The sequence below is a fragment of the Salvia miltiorrhiza genome, chromosome 7 (assembly GCF_028751815.1).
Source record: "Salvia miltiorrhiza cultivar Shanhuang (shh) chromosome 7, IMPLAD_Smil_shh, whole genome shotgun sequence".
NCBI classification, from domain to species: Eukaryota; Viridiplantae; Streptophyta; class Magnoliopsida; order Lamiales; family Lamiaceae; genus Salvia; species Salvia miltiorrhiza.
In genome coordinates, this window is record NC_080393.1 from 39234461 (window position 1) to 39245989 (window position 11529).

At 38.3% G+C, this 11529-nt stretch overlaps 1 long non-coding RNA gene across 1 annotated transcript; it reads left to right on the forward strand.

Annotated features, from left to right (window-relative positions):
* Positions 1 to 8300: 8300 nt before the first annotated feature.
* On the forward strand, positions 8301 to 9431 carry LOC130992931 (uncharacterized). Its single transcript, XR_009091491.1, has 4 exons — positions 8301 to 8340; positions 8410 to 8507; positions 8994 to 9071; positions 9140 to 9431. It is a non-coding gene; the product is annotated as an uncharacterized LOC130992931 (long non-coding RNA).
* Positions 9432 to 11529: the final 2098 nt, after the last annotated feature.

Consider the following 11529-nt stretch of genomic DNA (forward strand, 5'->3'; position numbering starts at 1 on the left):
GATGTCTCACATCTTCTTCGCAGTTCCGCACTTGATGATCTTCATGACATGCTTGTCGGGAACGGTGCCGGAGATGATGCTTTTGGCGATGTTGTCTAGCTCATCTTGCTTCCTTTCTTCGGTGGTGAAGTCTGCTTTTTGCTTGGGCGGTAAGGTGATTGGTCCGCTGGTGATTACTTCCCACATTCGGCAGTGTTGGGCGGTGAGGAAGCTTTCAAGCCGAAACTTCCATATGTCGTATTTTTCAATACTAAACATAGGTAGAGAAGATAATCTGCTGTGGTTAGTCTCCATCAAAAAAGAGAGAACAGATAACAGCAGATAGAACAGATAGCAAGCACAAAAAGAAAGAGAGAACTTTTTCGAGACCTTTAAGAAAAAGGATCTAGTTCAATTAGAACTAGTCAGATACAGGTAGTTCTTGCGAACAACCTGCTCTGATACCAATTGTAAGGTCCTGAGGGTCTCGAATAGGTGTATGGGGGGGGGAATACACCTATAGGCTATTTTCAAATTAATCTGCCGACCTCAATCAGAGGGATCTCAGTCAGAGATCAAAATGAAACTTTTCATGCAAACAAAGACGCCTGTTTTACTGAAATCAGTTTTGACCAAACAGGGTTGACGACTGATACTGAAAGCTCTTCAGTAAAGAGTTATCAGTTAAGTTGCTGGAACTTAACTGATGCAAGAAAGGGCTTCAGTCGTGTTTGCTAAAACAGAGATGATAACACTCTTCCTGACTATCGAAAGATAGATCAGTCAGACTGATATCATACGCAGTGGAAATTAAACTTAGTTTCGAAATAGCCTCGGTAGAGCAAGTTGTTGGTTATGGTTTCTCTTTGCAGTTAGTCAGTATTCATTTTTATCAATTGAAATAACACAAGTAAGAAAGTAAAACTGAAAGCTGTAAACAACACAGAGACTTTTACGTGGTTCGGAAAAACCCTTTCCTACATCCACGGTTGGTTGATCAGACCAACAATCCACTCCGCAAGTGCTTAACAGGTGCACTGCAAACCGAACCGTGTGCTTACCGGGTGCACACAACCGTACACTGAAGAAAACCCTTCTCCAGTGCCCGCGCTTCACTCGCGTAGGATTTCCCTTGCTTAACACAACCCGTGCTAAGACTCTCAGAGTCAGAAAACCCTTCTGACCTCCGAATCACTCAAAACACTCTTATGGGGGGGGGAAGGTTTGAACGAGTGCCAACTATACTTACAAAGAACAAGTTCTTTGAAGCAAGTTTGACCTTTGGCTTCTGGGTAAACAGATATGTGCCTAGGGTCTAAGAGAATGTATGTAATCAGCAGTGACTGATTTTGGCTTTGGAATTCTCTTCTTCGATTCAAGCTTTGGGGAGTTTAAGCTTAAGGCTGAGTAGCAATTTCGGCAGAGCTTCAGCTTATGTTGTTGAATCGGTGAAGGTTGAAGTGATCCTCGAGCGCTATTTGTAGGAGAACTCTTGAATAGATCCGTTGGCGCAAATCATCCTCAAGATTTCTTCCGTTGGAGAACAATTCGAATTTGGGCTGAGGCTTCAATCTTCGAGGTTCCTTGTCTGGGTGGAAACGGCTCTCTTTGATGGACATGAGATGTGACGTCTCTGAAATATAACCACCAGATAGGTATGACCTCTGCAGAGATAAGATCCTGAGATCTCTGCATTTAATGCGGCTGTACTTTGTAAGTACGTGGCTTCCTCTGAATGTTGGAAGATCAGTCCGAGGAGGAATATTCAACTGATACTTGACTTTAGTATCAGTTCTTTGCGCCCATTAAGTAATCAGTCTTCAATTGATTCTTCAACTGATACTTCAGTTGGTATCTGCAGTCTTCAGTCTTCAGTCCTTCGTTCTTCAGTCTTCGACACTGCAAACTAAACTAGAAACGAACTCTAACACTTGAGTTCAAAATAATTCTAGTCTATTACAATTAAGTCCTATGATTTTTGGTATCATCAAAACAAGGGTTAGGATATTCCACAAGGTTCCCAACATAATATGTTCTTGTTAACTTCGCTTAGACAAGCATGATAGTAGGTTTATCGTTTTCTTAAGCATGTTTTACATGTTGCGTTCTAGAAGAGCATGTTTAGGATTATGTGCTTGAGCATGAACAAACCTTTTGAACAAAAAAAGACTAAGTTGTTTCAATAATTTTTATGAATTTTAAAAATTATTTTAGACCTCCACATGCGGTCTCAAGACAAAGTGATTGAGAATATGGTAAACGTCCACCCTAACGTGGCTTACTTCATATTTGATTTCACGAGTTTGTTAAGTTGAGATTTCTATTAAAAATATTTAAATTCATTTAAGTAGTGGGAGTTATGCGGTAAACGTCCACCCTAACGTGGCTTACTCGTATGATTTTCATAAGTACTTTAGAGGATGGATTTTAAATAAGATAACCAAGAGGTTAAATTGAAAGCGGTATGGTCCTAGTGAGTATGCCAATTTCAAGAATTTAATACTCAAGGTTAAATTGTGGTCGCTGCTTAGATATCATTTCAAGTACAATGTACAACTCCCCATCGGAGTCCCTTCTTGAATATGATATGGTATAGTTAAAGTCCAACTATTAATTTCCTTTCTCAAAAGGTCAAGTTGACATGGATGGAAATTAAACGACTAGGTAAATAGTCTGGTTGAGGAATTCATGTGTAAATGTCCACCCTAACGTGGCTTACTCGTGAGATTTCTTGGGCAGTTGGAGGTTTCATTAATATTGTTTTTATCAAAAGGTTACAATATTATTGTTATGAATTATGTGCTTCATGTTCTTACATGTTTATTTGTTTACATTTAGATATGTCTATGTCTCCAATCATCTCTATTCTTGCAAACAATCCTCTCATCGGTCCAAACTATACTGAATGGAAACGCCACATTATGTACATTCTTGACGCTGAGGAGCACAGTTTTGTGCTTACCACTCCACGTCCCGCGGCCCTAACTGATGAGTCGACTGATGCGGAACATTGAGGCGCATAAAAGGTAGCACAAGTCTAATAATATGGCCAAGTGCTATATTATGATGACTATGTCACAAACTTTGCAACTCCAGCATCAGGTCATGGTTGACGCGGCTGGCATCATGTTGAACCTCTCTGAGGTTTATAGGGAGTCCGAGAGATCTGCTCGCTTTAACATAATGAGAGAAATCTTAGCATGTAAGATGAGCGAGGGCAGTTCTGTACACGAGCATGTCATGAACATGATAAATCTTTTTGACAGGCTCGAGTTACTCGGAGGAGGTATCGAAGGCGAAGCCAAAGTCGATATCATCCTGAACACTCTCCCCAAATCCTTTGAGAACTTCCGTCTCAATGTCGTTATGAGCAAGGTCAACTATACTCTTAATGAGTTGTTGAATGCTCTAGTTACGGCAGAGGGAGTCTTGGGCAACAGGAAAGAAGTACTTGTCACTGCCAAGGGACCTGCTTCTTCGTCGAAAGACGGGAAAAAGAAGCGCAAAGGTCAAAACGGCAAAGGTGGCAAGGAAGCTAGTGGGAGTGGAAAAGCAGTAGGCCCTACTGGTGGCGTGAAGAAGCCAACTGGAATGGGAAATTGCTTCAAGTGCGGAAAGACTGGGCACTGGAAGAAAGATTGTCCGGTGCTCAAGTGTAGCACCCCGTAGTTTTCCTTATTGAGAAATAGTGTCTTAACACTAATGAGAGTACTGAGATGTCGAAATACGAGACTTTTTTTTATGAGCAGATAAGACAGATTATCTTTAAATAGAGATATGAGTGGACAAACCAATGATAGAGTTAGAATGATGAGGTTCGAGAAATGAGTTGAGATAGAGATGCTGATTGAATTGAGCTGAGATTTTATTTTATTTCCGACCGGGAATAGAATTACCGGATATCGAGATATTAGAGATTTACTGTCCTATTAAGAAAATAGGAATAATGAGTTTGTCATTGAGTCGAGAAAGAAAGAGTGAGGATCTTGATGAAAAGAGTCGGTCAGAGGCGTCTAGGTTGTCTGTATTTGCCGACTGCTTTGATGTGATGTTATGTGAATTTACGTGACCGATTGATTATGTGATTTTGTCACGTGTGTCTTTAGGACCAAGTTATTATGATTTTTTTTTATTTGAGACCTTAGCACTTGGAATTTTGATTAAGTTTCCAAAGCAAGTGCGGTTTATTTTTTACCGAGAAATCGAATGATGACGGTTTATGGAAATTTTTCCTAGCATAATATTTTTAAAATTATTTTTCCTACGATGAGGAATATTATAATTGAGTGAGTGCACTAATATTGGTGCCATAATTATTTTATTTGATCACATGAATAATTATGCTATGGTATTTTATTAATGAGTAATATTTCCATAATTATTGTGATTATTATTTAATCACCCTTCTCACATTATTATTTTAATTTCTCAAGCATGTGACTAAATACCACAAGTTGCCAAGTGAGAGTGTAGAGATTAGAGAGAGAGACTAAGGCATTAATTGCCAAATATTTGATAAGATTCACAAATCTTTCCTTAAGATTTCCAAATCCAAGCATATCTTGCAAGAATTCTCTCTCACTCCTCACTCCCTCATTTTCGACACCACCTCTCTCCCTCACTCCCCAATTCGGCACTCTCTCTCTCTCCCCTTCATCTCTCATCTTCCTCCATTAACATCCATGGTAGAACCTTCCGAAGCTTCCAAAATTTATACTAAACACATCAATCCACTCCAAAATTTTGCCTAAACACCTTCAATCTCCTTGGATTCAAGAAGATCATTGAAGATTGCTTCCAAGGCTAGAGAGAGAAAGTGTGATTGTTGGTGTAAAGTTTGGGTAAGTGATGTATAAATTCATAGATATGACTTGTATGAGGTTGTATGTGAGTATTCTTGAAAGATTGAAGCAAGAAAATCACCCTTTTCCTTTCTCCAAAATTTTCGATCAAATGGGTCTTCAACCCTTCAAAAATTTTTCTTCTTCTTTCCTTGATTTGGGGTGAGAAAAGTGATCTATGTGATGTTTGGTGATGATTGATGTGTGTTTTGAAAAGCTATGCTTTGAGATGTAAAAAAATTGGATGAGTTTAGTTTACCCCAATTTGGGAATTTTTGAGTTGATGATTAAAATGATGAATTGATGATGAAGATGAGTCCATGAGATGTCTATGATGATGATTGATGGAGTAATTTGAGTATATGATGTCAATTGATGATTTTGATATGAGTTAGTTTAATAAAATTAGGGATATGTGTATCTATGCTCTAATTGGTAAATTGATGGATTATATGTGAGATAAATGGGTTAAGATTGAAAGATCTATGATTAGATTAAAGATTCATGAGTGTTTATAAAATTTCAAAGAGTTTAGTTTGGTAAAAATTAGGACTTTCTTGCCTATGTGTCTATTAAGTGATTTGATTTATGATATATGTTTTTGAGCATGATACTAGTGTCTAAGTATGTTTGATTAGGTCTTTTGTTGGCTAAGTAAAATTTTGACTTAATTTAGTTTATGTGAGTTTTTGAGTTATATGGTGAATGAGGTCATACATGAGTGTTTGAGTAATTTTGAGCATGAAAATGAAAAGAGAATTGAATTGATGCGTTCGTTGAAACGTTTTCCTTGAGATTTGAGTTCATGATGTAAGAGGAGAGTCGAGATTGAGTGTGATGAGCATTATGTTGTACTTGAATATTTTCGAGTGCTATAAGTGTTTAAAAATGAGCTTTGATGAGTTTTCTTTGAAGGAATGTTGAGTTGAGCATTTAAAGAGTTTGAGATGAGATTTTGGTGAATTTCGTAGGCCTACTGACCTACTGTGATTGACGGTTTGTCGATGTCTAACAGTCTTGAAACTTTTATAGTAAGTCCCTACATGAGTCTTGAGCACACCGGTAAAATTTCAAGTCATTTGGACTTCTTTTACTATTTTTATAAAATACAAAACCGAAACTACACATTACTACCGGGAATTTCAGAGAAAAGGGGAAAGAGTCATTATTTTCAGTAGCTTCCTGTGTGATGTAGCTTTTCAAATTTTTATGGTATTAACCTTATTGTGTTATTTAGATATCCACCAAATTTGAGCCCAGGTGGACAACATTTACTATTTTTCAAAAATACAAGTTTTCGATTGCTCAAAACTGCCGAATATGGTAGACTGTAGTAAAACTCCAAGTACTAAAATACTTGGAGTTTTTGATCCTACTTTTTTTTAAATGAAACTAGACTCAAATAGGTTTCTTTTGGTATAGATTACGACTCCATTGGAGTTCTGTACCATGTTTGGTGAGGCTTTTAAAGCGAGTCAGTGCAGTGTGAAGGTTGTTTTTGACTTATCTATGTGTGAATTTTATATGCTTATGTGTTCATGCTTGTTTATGTGCTTGAATGCTATGAGTATGATCCGAGTTGAGAGTTAAGTCGAGTGTAGGACGTGTGAATCCTTAGAAGTTGAGTATACCTAGGGATTGAGTCTTATTGGGTAAATAGACGTTGAGTGAGAAGTTATCGTTGAGACGAGATTGGATTTTAGTAATGAGTTCTAACTAAGGTTTGTTTTATCACATGAACCTTCGATGACGATGATGATGAATTATGAAGACCGAGCGAGACAAAGAAGTAAGTCGCCTGTTTTCTTTCCGAAACTAGCGAAGGACTTCAGGTGGGCAATATTTTTGAGTATATGTATATCCTACGAGCTTTCTAAAGTGATTTAATGATGTTATGAGTTGATCAAATGCTTTGAGATAAATGATGTTTCAGAACTGTTTGACTTGCCAATTTTTGATGTTGAGCTTGTATGTTACCCTCTACTGATGAGATGAGACGAATTCGGTCCTGCCACAAGCGGGATTTTGTGCACAGAGGTGACTGTGAGCCGTCTTCGGGTCGGCCGGTCACGGTACTTGAGAGGGAGGCCTACTTCTCAGTACCTTTGATGATGAGTAGTGGATGTGGTACATACATGATGAATGTTTAAACTGCGCAGTTACTTTATTATGATGTTATGATTATTAAAACTGCATGCACAGATTCATTTACGCTAAATTATTTCCGTGTATTGCTGAGATGTGGCAAGCTTCAAACCTATAGCTCTAAGAGCACCTTTCTTGATTTTCGGCGTTTGCCCACTGAGTATTATGTACTCACGCCCTGCATGTATTTCTAAATGTGCAGGCTAAGCGAGGAGCGAGATTCACTACTACAAAAGTTTACATACATAACAGTGCATAGATAACGGTTTTTTTCAAAAACCGTTATGTATGAGCGCACTTTTAGGAATAGATAACGGTTTTGAAAAAATCCGTTATCTATGTAGTGTTGTCTATATGCATAGATAACGGTTTGAACAAATGCGTTATGTTTTTGCGTTATCTATTAGTTGCATACATAACGGTATTACAAAACCGTTGTGCCACCGTTATCTATGACCATCTTTTATAACGGTTTATTCATAACGTTAAAGAACCGTTATGTATAAGAGTCATTTACAACGGTTTTTGAACCGTTATGTATGAGCGTCTATAAAAATTGTTATGTATAATTTTTTTTATTAATTTTTTAAAAATTATATTATATTATATTAAAAATAACAAATAAATTGTTTATCCTAAAATTTGAATTTATTCCTAGATATAGATTTTAAAAAATAAAAAAATCATAACATTTTTTTTGTTTTATCATTAAGTAACACTTATATAAAATCTAAATTAAAAATCTAAATACCAAAAATTGACTATTAAAAGTGAAAAAAGAGAAAAAAGAAAAAAGAAAAAAAAGGAATAGATTTTATTTAGAAAATGTAGAAATTAACCCCAAAACTACCAGCCCTAGTTCGTCCTCCCTCCCTGTCTCCTCCCTGTCTCTCGACTCTCTCTCTCTCTCCCCTCTCGACTCCGCCGCCGGCGCCGCTGCCCCACGCCGGCCCGTCGCCGCCCACCCTCGCTGCTGCCCCGCGCCCTAGTTCTTCTCTGTTCGATTGGTCGAGCCCTAGTTCTTCTCTGTTCGGTACAACGCAGCCGTCGCCATCTCAGGGAGACCGGCGAGCTACGCGACCTAGAGCCCGCCCATCGTTGCTGGTGGTCCGAGGATCGGCGAGCCGATGGTGTTCTACGGCCGGTTCTCTTCTCAACTCTACATAATCGAGGCAGGAAAGGGGGAAAGCCCTAATTCTCCGATTTGCAATCGAGAGCGGATGAGGTTGATAATTCTCCGACCTGAAGCCCTTCTCCCTCTCTCTACCTCCTCTCTGTGCCGCCTTTGTCTCCGGCAAGCAGCCGCTAGCCGCCACCTTCTCCAGCCTGGCGTCGCCCCCATCCCCATCACCTCTCTTTCGCTTCCACCACCACGGTATACTCTCTCTCTCCATTTTCTATATGTATTTCTATCTTTGCGTAATTAATTTTAGAATTTGGGCAGAGCAACCTCCGTCGTCGGCTCAGCGCCCACCACCGCTCCAATCGCACCACCACTGCCCCTGGCCTCTGACTCCGACAACAGTCGCCCTCATTCTTCAGGTAACAACTAAATGAAATTGAAGAGTGCATTAGGTAGCAAATTTTAGGGCATTTTGGACTCGAATTTTAGGGATTTATGGCTTGAATTTTCGCTAGTTTTTTTTTTCTTGTTTCAGTTCATCTCATCTTGTATTATAAACTAGTTCACAGTTCCATACTCCATCCCATTTTGAGTTGACGTGTCTTTAGCAGTAATAGAGCATGATGGTTTTGAATGTCTTTGCAGTTCTTGGTGATGGTTTTGAATGTCTTTGCAGTTCTTGGTGGAGAATAAATTTTGCTATATGGTAACTTAAAGTGTCTGATTAACTTTGGATATTTGCATTATAAACTAGAAGTTATTGGTTGATGCCCAAAAATCAAAAGTAGGAACGTTGGGTTAACGAACAGGGCAAATATTATTTCGATGCATGTATGAATACTAGATTATGTTTTAAAATTACATGCTTGTCACACATCTCAACTTCTTTGATGGCTGCTTTTCAGGGAAAGAGAGGTATTGAAAAGCAGCCTTTTCAACTTCCTGATTTCATTGCTGCCACAGGAATCGAGAAAATCAGACAAGTGAGACTGATTTCCTTTCTTTTCTTATGCATATCATTCTTATCAGTTGCCTGTTTTAACTTTTGTAGGTTCTTCATGATGCCTTCTTCAAACATCAGACTAAGCCGAAATTGACAAATCACGGTGATTTGTATTATGAGGGGAAGGAATTTGAGGTATGGTGATCATCAAAGATATCTCTTCAGTTTGCTTTATGTCATTTGATCTGCAATTTTTTATGGTATCATTTATCTGAATGATATTTGATAGTGTTAAACTAAGTTTGTGTGATTTTCTTTTTCCCTTTCTTAAAAAATCTGTAATAGCTAGCCTACTAGGGAATCAGCTGTATGGTTATTGTTGTTTAAACGTTTTGGCATGACCTGCTCATTTTTTTATTTCATGTATTCTTGTTTTTGGCTTGATTAGTAATCTGATGTGATATTATTGTTTCACTTCTTATTTCCTGTGTTCATAATTCCTTGATGCTATGAGTTGGATGAGAAGAATGTAGTTGTTAAAAAGAAAGATGGTCTTTCTCTTATCTTTTCTGATCAGGATGTACCTGCTTCAGGTGAAGTGCTCAGGAAATTATGTTACTGATTCTTGTAGAGCTATTTATTCCATTCGTTCATTACTTTCCCTCAGGTTCTACTAGTGAAGCAACTTTGAATACACCTGATCTTGTAGTAAAAAGGTTTCAGCTTGCTTGTTTTCTCCTGATCCTGACTCGTATTCTGGAGAGGTTTGGGTGAAGCTCAGTAGACATGTGGCTTCTGTCATAGAAAATCTCGAAAAGCATTCATGGTCTTCCCCATTTTCACTAGTTCCACCAACTGGTTCTACCAGTGTTGTCGTTCCTCAACCATCAAAGGTATCTGGTTATGTTTTATCTGTTTCTGCCACCATTTTCTGGGAGGACAAAAATTATCAGTCTCTACACTATTTGTTCAATTGATTCGTATATTTAGCACTCTGTTCACTTGATTCCCTTTCATTTTACAGATATGTGATTGTCAATGCTTGCACCAAAATTTTATGTTAATTATAAGCAAAAGGGTACGGGTTCGTCTTTTCACTTGGAAGCTGGAAGTAAAAGGTTTGATGCTCCATTTCATATTTGTTTCGGAAATCCTAATTTTACTGACAAGTAAACTTGAGTTCATATAGAATAGAGTTCGTTTAAGGTTTGCATCACTCGAGAGTTATTATCAAGATGATCTCTATATTGTTACTCTTTATTTATAATTTCTTATGCTCAAACCTATAATATGTGTAGTACTTGGGAGGCTGATCCACGGTATGCATCATTGCTTATTGTTTTAAAGGGGCTCCAATCACCAATCAAAGGGGCTGAAAAACATGGCCTGCCTGGAGTACTTTCAGGTACTGCTGTTAAAAAGAAGATTTCTTTACCGTATGTTGGACTGTTGGCTTAATGGAGATGGATTGCAATTGCTTTTCCTGCAGGTATTGCTGTGGCAAGACCAACAGCCAGTATACTTGAGGTGACTGGAAAAACTGCACAAAGCATCAGAAACCGCAGTAGGATTTACCAGATGGCTCATCAATATGCAGGTTTACAAGATTATTACTTTGCTTAGTTTATTCGGTTTGTTTCATTCATAAAGCTACTTTCTATGTTGTTGCGTCACTTTCTCATAAAAGAGATGAGTTGCAATTAGTACTTTCTTTTGTCATGGCAGAGATATAGTCCTCCACCTTCTTATCCTCATTTAAAAATCCCTGGCCTTAATGCACCAATCCCCGCTGGAGCTAAATTTGGCTATGGGCATGGAGAATGGGGCAAACCACCTGTTGATGAAGTGAGTTTACCTTAATATACTTTGTGGTTTTACCTTGAGTTTCATTAATGAATATCCCTCACATATTTGTATTTTCTCTTGTGAACTAGTATGGACGTCCCCTCTATGGAGATGTTTTCGGCTTTGTGCAACAAGAACAGCCCAATTATGAGGTAAAGGAACATAGTATATTAGAACCTTTTTCATACATGCTCCCCTCTTTGTAACGGCGAGCATTTTATCATGATTTTGTCTCCATGTAATTCATACCGACTGATTTTCAGGAAGAACCAGTTGATAAGACTAAGCACTGGGTGACTTGGAGGAGGAGGAGGAAGAGGAAGAGGAAGAGGAAGAAGAAGAAGAGGAGGAGGAGGAACAGATGGCAGAAGAGGAACTTGAAGATGGCATTCAGTCTGTTGACAGCCTTTCAAGGTGAAAGACATGCTTTGCTCTTTTGTGTTGAGATTTTGATTGTACTGTACACTAGAGACTGGTCTATATGTCTTCTTAAGTTGCTCTAACTGGTTATCTGGTGGATGATTGTAGCACTCCTACTGGCGTTGAAACCCCTGATGTTATTGATCTTCGAAAGCAGCAGAGGAAGGAACCTGATAGGCCTCTATACCAAGTAATTATTTTTCTTTTTTCCTTACATTGTTACACCTTATTTT